The sequence below is a fragment of the Odocoileus virginianus genome, chromosome 8, assembly GCF_023699985.2.
Source record: "Odocoileus virginianus isolate 20LAN1187 ecotype Illinois chromosome 8, Ovbor_1.2, whole genome shotgun sequence".
NCBI classification, from domain to species: domain Eukaryota; kingdom Metazoa; phylum Chordata; class Mammalia; order Artiodactyla; family Cervidae; genus Odocoileus; species Odocoileus virginianus.
Window position 1 is genome coordinate 19,300,258 of NC_069681.1, and position 12,202 is coordinate 19,312,459.

Consider the following 12,202-nt stretch of genomic DNA (forward strand, 5'->3'; position numbering starts at 1 on the left):
CCAAGGATTAAACCTGTAAGTAAATATGTGGGAAATGAGGGGAACCAGGTTTCTCTTTGTATAAGAAAGAATAAGAGTAGAAGGAAGCCTGTTTTCTTAGGAAATCTACCTAAGAAGACCACAGAACCCATCCCAGCTTCAGACAGATATAGATAGATAGATAGATAGATAGATAGATAGAAGGGAGGGAAGGAGGGAGGGAGGGAGGAGAGAAAAGAGAGAAAGGAAGATGGGTGGATGGTGTGTGTATTCAGGGTTCCTTGAAGAAATGGCAGATTTCAGAGCTGGGGCAGGAAAATGATGAATTTATAACATCTTGTCATGCCAGAAAGTAAAGAAGTGATCAGAGAATGATGGGGACATGATCAAAGGACGTAAAGACCAACCTGGAGGGGCTTTCACTGGCTAAATCTTGGAGAATTTGAGCATTAGAATAACAAAAATATAAGAGTATAGCCTATTAAAAAAATAAGAGTAAAGAGTTCATACTGGTATAGATAGGGAAAATTCTTCCTTATAGTAGAAATTCAACTAATTAATTAAAAGGAATGTTATGACTAGAAAAAAAATCACCATTTGACCACATTATAATTATTGATTCAAATAAGAATCACCAGTGAATACTAAAATTAGGGAAAGGAGAGTTTGAGAAGCAACACCATATAGACATAGTCTGAAAGTATCTCTCACAAGATACTAATTTCAAAGGAGGAAAAATAATAACTTTACAGTGGAGAAACCTGGCAAATTACATGTTAACCAACCAATCAAATTAGCACCACTAATAGGACAAATAGGCAAAAGACGTCTCCTGTGATGAACTGGGAAGGACAAAACATGACCCTCTGCTTTTCCTGCCAAGAAAGTATAGCCTGAACTGAATCACGAGAAGACAGCAGATAATCCTGAATTGAGGGACATGCTACAACAAAGCTGACCAGGGGACTAAAAAAAAAACAAACTCATAAAAACAGAAGTAATATTGTAACAAAATGAAAAATGACTTTTAAAAAATGGGTCTACATTAAAAAAATTTTTTTTTTAAATAGCTGACTAGAACTTTCTAAGGATGTCAACATTACAAGACACAAAGACAGACTCAGGGACTGTTCCGAACTACAGAAAGTCAAAGACATGTGACAGCCAGCCTGACCCAGGGTTTTCTTCTGTCCTACAGGACATCACTGGGAAAGCTGGGAAAATCTCAATCAACTCTGTAGCTTTGATAATAGCACCAGAGCAACATTCATTTCCTGAACTGAACTGGTTACATAAGAGCACTTTTGGAATAAAGAGACATCATTTTCTTAACATACCACCGATCCAGGAAAAAAATATAGAGAGAAGGATAGAGCCAACGCGGTAAAATGTTAACATTTCAGGAATATGGATGAAGAGCGTACGGCAGTTCTCTGTACTATTCTTACAATCCTTCTGTGAGTTTGAAATCACGTCAAAGTAAAAAGGTTTCACTTGATTGTCCTGAAAAAACCTTAGGAAATCTAACATCAGAAGACCACAGTTCACCACCACCAGCTGAGGTACAACTGGCTCCCGGGTCTCTGAAACATTCTGAATTTTGCTAGGTAGAATCAGGGCATTATGATTATGCCTTATATATCTTTTTATCTTTTTAGAGATTCATACTGAAATATTTACGGGTACAATTATGGGAAACCTGAGATTCGCTTGAAGATTTTCCAGCAGAAACAAAACCAGAAATAAAGGTGGAGGAACCACAGAGAAGAAACGAGATTGGCAAAATATGAATACAGGTTGAAGCTGGGTGAAGGGGATGTGGGCTTCAGTGTGCGAGTCTCTTGATTTGTGTGTGGGGGTGTGAAAAATTCTATTAAAAAGTGGGTTTTTAAAAAATGAAAAAAAAAGTGGGGTTTTTTTTTTAATAGAAGCGTTCTTTGATGGCAGGAAAATAACAGTCACTGAGTGTCTCTGCTTGGCTTCCCAGGAGAGAGAGCTGTAGGGCCTTCTGGGAAGCTTTTCAGTTGGAATGATGTATAAGCTCAAACCTTCTGACTTAACAAGCTTGGCTCTCCAGCATCACCAAGAAATGTTTACTGCTTGCTGGGCGACAGCTCAAGGGACTGGAAAGAGCAGAGGTAGGATGCGCAGGGTGGGTGGTGGAGGGGGACACCTGCTAAGGCCCAGTGGGGGCCCAGAGCCACTGCCACCCGCACTGGGCCTTCTCTGGGCAAAGGGCCCCCACAACCTCTGCCTGCCTCCCGTCACCCAGAAACAGGTGACAAGAGCTGCTCTTCACGGGGACCCACCCAAGGCACCCATAAAAGCACGTGCTCTTCTGTAAGTCAGAGAAGTGACTGCCACGCATTTTCGAGATTTTTCCTTTGAAAATGGGTCTTTTCCCTGCAAAGCTTGTGTATCCAAAGGAATAAGCTTCAGATACCTGGAAAGAACAATTCTTCTAGAGCACTCTTCTTCTCAATCATATTACTTCCACCAAGCATGAGATAACGGACGGGAAAATCTTCTCTGAGGAGGTAGAGGCCTTTAAGAAAGGGATGGGGGACTGCCCTGGCAGTCCCGGTGGTTGAGACTCCAATGGGTGGGGCACAGGTTCGATCCCTGGTGGGGGAACTAAGATCTCACATGCCACAGCCAAAGGACAGAAGGCAAAAAAAGAAAAAAAAGGAACAGCTCTCCATGTTGGTACCGTAGGTTACAAGGAGAAAAAGTAAAAGTGTTAGTCACTCAACCATGTCCAACTCTTTGCGACCCCATGGACTATAGCCCACCAGGCCCCTCTGTCCATGGGATTCTCCAGGCAAGAATACTCAAGTGGGTTGCCATGCCCTCCTCAAGGGTATCTTCCCGACCCAGGGACTGGGCCCAGGTCTCCCACATTCAGGCAGATTCTTTACTGTCATAGCTACCAGGAAAGCCCCACAAAGAGAAAACAGATTTTAATTGGGGTGGGGGGGGGTTGGTTCCTGGTACAGCAAGATGTTTATCAGATAGTGGAAAAAAAAAGACTGGGAAATGGATGCAGGCAGCTCAGGTGGGAGACTCTACAGCCAAGGTGCCGCTTTACTCACGCCTGGTATGAGCTGCCGGCTTCCTGGTGAGCTTTGGAGCAGAGCAGTCTGCCCAGCAAGGGGTCCACCAGTTGGGCTCGGGAGGGAGAGGCTTGCTTTGCTGAGTGGAAGGTACTTTGCTCACACTGTCAAACTTCATCTTTAGGATAACCACCCCATGTAGCTGCTGTAGGTACCAGCAATGTTTACCGATGAGGGATTTGCCCCAGGTTACCCTATTAGGGGATGATGCAGCCAGGGAGCGCACCCAGGACTGACCAGTCCAGAGATCTTGCCAAGAACATCCCTGGCAGTCCAGAGGTTAAGACTCTGCGCTCTCAATACAGGAGCCCGGGTTCCATCCCAGGTCAGAGAACTAGATCCCACATGTCACAGTTGAGACCCAGCACAGCCAAATAAAATAAAAACAAATACTGTTAAAAAAAAAAAAAAAAGCAAGAGATCTCATGCCCACCCAGTCCACTGCTCCTCCCGCCCACGGGCTGCAGTGCTGGCCTGGGCGTCAGGACACCCATTTTTGGTTGGTCCCACCTCAGAGAGTCACAGTAAAGATCAAATGATAACGCTTGATTTCAGGACCTTGTAAAATGGTATGTTGTTCCTCTTCTTTTTAAAGAGCTAGGTGCAGAGAAGGCTTGCTGGCACTTGCTGATGGCTAACTGTTGAAATGCGTTTTACTGCTGGTTTCTTAGCGGGTGAAGTCTAGACGGGCACAGCTGTGCCAAATGGCTGTGGTGTGTTGTTTTGAATTTTGTCACTTCAGATCACTAATAACCCACTTACACACTAAGTAGGCACTTATTCATACACAGAACAATTCTTATGCAAGGCTCAACCTGCCATCTGGTGCCTTCCTGAATTATGCTAATTAGAAAGCACAGAGCTATGCAGTGGCAGAGTGGCCTGGAAAAGTCCCAACAATTGCTTAAAGGTAGAGAAATGGCATTCTGGAGCCCGTTTGGAAGGCAAAGTACTAACTAGTACTTTGTAATGGAGCATGCGCTTATCCTTTGTCTAAGGGAAGAGTTTGTCTCGATTTACCAGTGTCTTTTGTTAAACGATGAAATGACCTTCCTGCAGACTTCTCTCCTCCATCAGGGCCTTGCTCTCTCTGATTTATAGAAGATAGACAGACAGACAGACAGCACATTCACCCAGACCTATCTGATTCCAAAGGCTTTTCTAAAGACCTAGTACCCACCCAGTAGGTGGGTACTATTTATATATATCTATGGTGGGTGCATGCGTGCACATTCAGTCATGTCTGACTCCTTGCAACCCCATGGGCTCCTCTGTCAATGGAATTCTCCTGGCGAGAATACTGGAGGGGGTTGTCATTTCCTCCTCCAGGGGATCTAACCCATGTCTCTTGCATCTTCTGCACTGCCAGGCAGATTCTTTACCAGCTGAGCCACCGGAAGCCCCAGTATCTGAATCTATATTGGTACCTCTATAGCTATACCGACATTGTACAGGAGACAGGAATCAAGACCATCCCCAAGAAAAAGAAATGCAAAAAAGCAAAATGGATGTCTGACGAGGCCTTACAAATTGCTGTGAAAAGAAGAGAAGCAAAAAGCAAAGAAGAAAAGGAAAGATTTAAATGCAGAGTTCCAAAGAATAGCAAGGAGAGATAAGAAAGCCTTCCTCGGCAATCAATGCAAAGAAATAGAGGAAAACAATAGAATGGGAAAGACTAGAGATCTCTTCAAGAAAATTAGAGATACCAAGGGAACATTTCGTGCAAAGATGGGCTCAATAAAGGACAGAGATGGTAGGGACCTAACAGAAGCAGAAGATATGAAGAGGTGGCAAGAATACAGAGAAGAACTGTACAAAAAAGATCTTCATGACCCAGATAATCATGATGGTGTGATAGTGATGTGATGTGATAATCATGATAGTGTGATCACTCACACTAACCTAGAGCCAGACATCCTGGAATGTAAAGTCAAGTGGGCCTTAGAAAGTATCACTATGAACAAAGCTAGTGGAGGTGATGGAATTCCAGTTGAGCTATTTCAAATCTTAAAAGATGATGCTGTGAAAGTGCTGCACTCAATATGCCAGCAAATTTGGAAAACTCAGCAGTGGCCACAGGAGTGGAAAAGGTCAGTTTTCATTCCAATCCCAAAGAAAGGCAATGCCAAAGAATGCTCAAACTACCGCACAATTGCACTCATCTCACACGCTAGTAAAATAATGCTCAAAATTCTCCAAGCCAGGCTTCAGCAATACATGAACCGTGAACTTCCAGATGTTCAAGCTTGTTTTAGAAAAGGCAGAGGAACCAGAGATCAAATTGCCAACATCCGTTGGATCATCGAAAAAGCAAGAAAGTTCCAGAAAAACATTTATTTCTGCTTTATTGACTACACCAAAGCCTTTGACTATGTAGATCACAATAAACAGTGGAAAATTCTGAAAGAGATGGGAATACCAGACCACCTGATTTGCCTCATGAAAAACCTGTATGCAGGTCAGGAAGCAACAGTTAGAACTGGACATGGAACAACAAACTGGTTCCAAATAGGAAAAGGAGTGTGTCAAGGCTGTATATTGTCACCATGCTTATTTAAATTATATGCAGGGTACATCATGAGAAACGCTGGACTGGAAGAAGCACAAGCTGGAATCAAGATTGCCGGGAGAAATACCAATAACCTCAGATACGCAGATGACACCACCCTTATGCCAGAAAGTGAAGAAGAACTAAAGAGCCTCTTGATGAAAGTGAAGGAGGAGTGTGAAAAAGCTGGCTTAAAGCTCAACATTCAGAAAACTAAGATCATGGCATCTGGTCCCATCACTTCGTGGCAAATAGATGGGGAAACAGTGGGAAGAGTGGCTATTTTTTTGAGCTCCAAAATCACTGCAGATGGTGATTGCAGCCATGAAATTAAAAGATGTTTACTCCTTGGAAGGAAAGTTATGACCAACCTAGACAGCATATTACAAAGCAGAGACATTACTTTGTCAACAAAGGTCCGTCTAGTCAAGGCTATGGTTTTGCCAGTAGTCATGTATGGATGTGAGAGTTGGACTCTAAAGAAAGCTGAGTGCTGAAGAATTGATGCTTTTGAACTGTGGTATTGGAGAAGACTCTTGAGAGTCCCTTGGACTGCAAGGAGATCCAACTAGTCCATCCTAAAGGAAATCAGTCCTAGGTGTTCATTGGAAGGACTGATGTTGAAGTTGAAACTCCAATACTTTGGCCACCAGATGCAAAAAGCTGACTCATTTGTAAAGACCCTGATGCTGGGAAAGATTGAAGGCAGGAGAAGGGGATGACAGAGGATGAGATGGTTGGATGGCATCACCAACTCAGTGGACATGGGTTTGAGTAGACTCCAGGAGTTGGTGGTGGACAGGGAGGCCTGGTGTGCTGCGGTTCATGAGGTCACAAAGAGTCAGACACAACTGAATGACTGAACTGAGAACTGGAACAGATATATCTATATCTATACCTATAGATCAATAAATAGATGTGAAGAGAGAGAAGCCACACAGTCCATGCTTCCCAGGGTCATCCTGATTCCAAGTCTCATACATGTGTTTACCCAATTTTGAATCCCAACTTTTTATTTGAAAAATGCACTCACCATACCTATACACCCTTTCAGGGATAGGCCAACAGATGTTACTGAGATAAAGAAGAGGAAAATACCCTCCAGTTTTCAAAGCTAGACAGACAGAAATCACAATGGCTAGACTTTGGCCTTTGGTAGGAAGGCAACATGAGCCAGCCTACATTTTGGTCTTATACACTTGTTGCTGCCTCTAAACATGTTGGTTGGTTTGGAAGGGTGAGTGCACTGGAGCAGGCATGTGATGGGATCTCTCTGCTAAAAGAACTGCTACACCACAATGGCATCCACAATCACACATAGTCACCAAAACAGCCTGGGAGTGACAGTAGACGTATGTAGTATTTCTTTCTGGACATACAAACACTAATTAGAATTCCTGTACTGGTCTGCTAGGACTGCCTAAGCAATGTACTGTAGCCTGGTGTGTGGTCTAAAACAGACATTCATTTTTCTCAGTTCTGGAGGTTAGAAGTTCAAAGTCAAGGTGCCAGTATGGCAGGTCCTAGTGAGAGCTCTCCTCCTGGCTTCTCCCTCTCTCCCTACATTATGTGTGTGTGCGGTGGGGGAAGACAGAGACAGTCAGACAGACAAGAGACAGAGAGAAATCAAGCTCTTCAGTGTCTCTTCCCATCAGGGCATTAATCCCATCATAAGGATCCCACTCTCATAACCTCATCTCAATTATCTCCCCAAAGGCCCCCTCTCCAAGTCCATCACGTGAGGGTTTGGATTTCAACACAGGAACTTGAGAGTGGACACAATTCAGTCCACAGTAGATCTCAATTTAAAAGAGATTTTCAAAATCTTGAAAAATACCCGTTTCTTACAGCTCCACTCTCCAGATCATGAGATGACCAAACTTTCCCTGGAAAGGGCAAAGAGTCGATAGTTTCTGTTTTGCAGGTCATGTGGTCTGTGGGGTAGTGCATGTTTGAATCAGAGGGGATCTGCCTGTGTGCTTTGATATTTAACATTGCAAGTGAAAGTGAAAGTCACTCAGTCGTGTCCAATTCTTTGCAATCCCATGGGCTATACAGTCCATGGAATTCTCCAGGCCAGAATACTGGAGTGGGTAGCCTTTCCCTCCTCTAGGGGATCTTCCCAACCCAGGGATCAAACCCAGGTCTCCCACATTGCAGGTGGATTCCTTACCAGCTGAGCCACAAGGCAAGCCCAAGAATACTGGAGTGGGCAGCCTATCCTTTCTACATCTTCTGTAACATCGTAAGCACATATGTAAAAGACCTAAGAGGCCACGTTTAAGGAGATGACCACCCCCCCAGCCCCGCCCCAGATCTCTTGGGCAGGTATGCTAAATAAGAAGACTGAGAGGCGGCACCCGGGGCGGGCGTGCAGCTGCTCAGGAGTGGATTTGAATCTGGCAGCCGATCTCCGGGCTCCCAGCCCAGGGGGCGGCCCAGCACCCTGTAAAGAGCCCTCGCCCTGGGGTCAGATTCCCGCAGGAAATCCTCACCCCACCTGCTTCTCGACAGCCCAAGCCCCACACAAACCCCCACCCCACCCCTGGCATCGGCTGCGTGATGACAGAGGGTTCTGGGAGCCCACCACCCACAACAAGCAGGACAGGGTAGGAGTTGGGTGTGAACCAGGAGGTACTGGGCCACCTTTTCTCTAGGAAGTCTCCCTGTGAGCCGCTTTAGACAGGGGAGTGGGTGGGGGTCGCTCAACTGTGACCAGCAGGGGCCCGCAGGAGCCCGTCCTCTGTCACAGGGTCACTGCCCGGGGAGGTGGGGCACTGGCTTGGGAAGCTGTCTGGAGATGATGCTCCCTGGAGCCCACATTCAAGGAGCCCAAGGATCAACTGCACATTTTACTCCCTGCACCTTATTTTCAGCCTCAGAAACAACTTTATCAAGTTCTATCACGGGGTGCAGTTGACAAGTGACTGGGAGCTAACAGACATCTGGCTGGACCAGTTGGTACCCAGAATTCCTCCTCCCTCCCATCACCATCGTCCCCCCAGTTCTCACTGGCACCCCTGGCCCCTGCTTGGCTCAGACAAATGGCCTGATGAACTAAAGGCAGCAGGTGATCACCCTTGTCTATCACTAACTGCTCATCACACACGTCAGCTCCCTAAACCTGAACGGGTCCCCTCCAGGCTCAGCAGACACTCCTGGCTTCTCCCAGATGTGATGCCCAGAAGGGTTTTCTGCATACAGGAGTTGACTGGGGACAGGAGAAGAGATGCAGATGTCAATCACATTGCTATGTGAAAATCCAAGCAAAAGCCTTCTTTTCTACTGGGTCCAGGTGTGTGAGATTAGGGCTGGCGCATTTGTTTGTGTGTGTGTGTGTGTGTGTGTTTTTTTTCAATCAGAGAATTCTTCTGAGATTTAAAGGAAGGGGAAATAAACACAGCACCTCACCTGACACAGGCATGTTACACGTTCCTGCCGCATTCTAGAGGAGCCCCTTGTCCCTGTGGGTTGAGTGGGGCCCTGGTGTGTGCCTGAACATACCTGCTGGGCTGGTTATGCTGCTGTTCAGTTCAGTCACTCAGCCATGTCCGACTCTTTTCTACCCCATGGACTGCAGCACGCCAGGCCTCCTTGTCTATCACTAACTCCTGGAGCTTACTCAAACTCATGTCCATTGAGTCGGTGATGCCATCCAACCATCTCATCCTCTGTTGTCCCCTTCTTCTCCAGCCATCAATCTTTCCTAGCATCAGGGTCTTTTCAAATGAGTCAGTTTGTCCCATCAGGTGGCCAAAATATTTGAAGTTTCAGCTTTAGCATCAGTCCTTCCTGGCATTAATCTATAACCATCTCAGAAAGAGGTCCCCAGGATGGTAGATGCATTGGCTGGGCCCTCAAGGATATCGTGAAACCAGCTAGAAACCACCTTCCTGCCTCCTGACCCTCTGGGGGTTGCACGGGAACAGGCCTGAAGGCCCTGAGCTCCTGCCTCACCCACATTTCCAACACATCTGCCCCAGGGTCTTAGGTGCCAGGCGACAATCCTGATGCCGTGTCCACCTGCAATAACTCCTAAATGCCATCCCAGCATGACCCAAAGCTATGCTGCCTGTGAGGAATGGGTAAGGGAAATTTAACTTGGACTGAAAGAAGGGTGTTACCAAAGAGGCTGGAAGTTCTGGAGGGATTCCTTGCCTCCCTGCTGGCAAGTCCCCTAGAGCTCGGGGCCAGAGAGGCCACCTGCCCCTCCTTTCTCTCCAGGCCTTGGCTCACTGTATGCTCCAAGTGGGGGAGAAGGAAGGAGAAAGGAAAGGAGGGTGGACTGGGTTGAACAGTGTCCCCATCAAAATCTAGGTCCACCAGAAACGGACCCAATAAGAAAGCCCTATTTGGACTTACCAAGAACCTTGCAGGCCTCTTGAATGAGCTTAATGGTGATGACATCATCATACACCGTGTAAGTCATGAAGGCGTCTTGCACATCTGCAGAAGCTCTGAAAGATAAATCACAGTGCCATGGAAACCAGCAGCTGGAGTTCTGCCCCAGGAATACATCCATTGACCTGGCAAGATACTGCAAGAACATTCCTGATTGTAAGGAATGGGAAGCGTTGGTGTGTTTGTGTCTCAGCTCTCCAGTGACACTTTCCCTGGGCCCTGGTCCGAGCCTAGAGCTCCCTTCTCAAGTAGAAGGTAGCTCCCTTCACAGTAGATGATGTGTTTCCCCAACTTCTGTCAAGAACATTGGTCTTGCCCTCTAGCCTGGGCTGCTAGATCATTACTTATTGTGAATTATTTTTGTGTGCTCACGCTCAGTCACTTCAGTCATGTCCACCTCTTTGCAATCCCATGGACTGTAGCCCACAAGGGTCCTCTGTCCATGGAATTCTCCAGGCAAGAATACTGGAGTGGGTTGCTATGCTCTCTGCCAGGGGATGTTCCCAACTGAGGGATTGAACACTTGTCTCCTGCATCTCCTGCATTGCAGGTGGGTTCTTTACCACTGAGCCACTGAGGAAGTCCAAGCACCTGCAAACGGCATTGTCTTGGCACGTATTAGGAACCTAATACATGGTAGTGAACTTGGAACTCAGTGGTCATGGTCTTCTGAAACAGGCAGAGCAGCTGCTTCAGAATCTCATGGTTTTGCAACGTACTTGGCTGGGTTGTAGGAGTTACTGCTGGACTGCGGTTTTGTAACATCTGACCAGATCTGGTGAAGAGAGACTGAACCTGGGAGTCAGAAAGCCGGTATTCTTTGCTTGGCTCTTGTGTGGATTGCTAAGGTGTAGTTGGCAATTCGGTTAACGTAGGGGGAATGAGGCAGGTCAGGGAATGCTTCTCTGAGAAAGGGAGGTTTCATCAAAACTGAGGAATGGGTAGGCAAAGAGGAGCACTCTGGACAGAGAGTTTATGCTTTGAGGCAGCAGAGAGCATCTCTGAAGAGCAGAGATGAGTACAGAACATGTGAATCTATCCCAGAACACATCACAGAATCTTGGAATTGGGAGAGGTGAGAAATTTTCTGATTGTCAAATTTCCCACCCTACACAACTCAGTTTCCTCTTAACAAGAAGCTCACTGCGCTGCAAGCGAAACATGGTATTCAGAGACTGCTCTCTCTGATAGAAGGTTCTTTCTCTCTGATAGAAGGTTGAGCTGAGACCTACGTCTGAGCCTCATTTTGTTGAGCATCTGCTTTTGGATAGAGATTATTTCTAATCACCCCTTGTCCTATTGAGAAAACTGATGCTCAGAGAGGTCAGCATCTCGCTGTCATCAGCCAGTTGAGAAATGAAGGATCTGGGCTCTGAAGCCCAGAGAGCTCCTGCATTTTCCTGCCCCCTGCATATGCCTTCTGCATAGTTCTGCCCTTTGGGGAAAGGCAGACTGGGCTAGTCCCACCTCCAGATACCAAGCCTTCTGTATTTGAAGATTCTTTCTCACTCCTAAATCTTCCAGTTTTTCCTGGGTTGAACCCTCCTTTATCTTTCTAGAACTCACCTTCCTCACTGCAAGATGGCATAACGATCCTTGTCCCACATTTCTGGCGGGAGTATGTGAAAGTGAAAGTCACTTAGTCGTGTGCGACTCTTTGCAACCCCAGGGACTATACAGTCCATGGAATTCTCCAGGCCAGAATACTGGAGTGGGTAGCCTTTCCTTTCTCCAGGGGATCTTCCCAACCCAGGGATTGAACCCAGGTCTCCTGCATGGCAGGTGGATTCTTTACCACCTGAGCCGTGAGGGAAGCCCCACAGGAGTATGGATGAGGATAAAATAGGATGAGTCCTGTAGACTGAGCTCACAGTGTCAAAGGTGGATGTGGTTTGTGCATCTGTTGCACGTTTGTGGAATGCCAGACACGCCCAGACTGAGAGGATTATTCGGAGATTGTCAGCCTTGTTTATTGATCCCAGAATCTTGCATCTAACCCCTCCCCAGAGTCAGTGCACACTGGCATACAGAGTCATTCGAACAACTTTAGTGAAACAATATGTCCCCAAGAATTTAAAAAGTAATGAACTAATCGATATCTTGCCAATGAGATGACAAAGCCTCTGGTAAGAAGAAGAAAAGGAGAGAGAAATGGCCATTG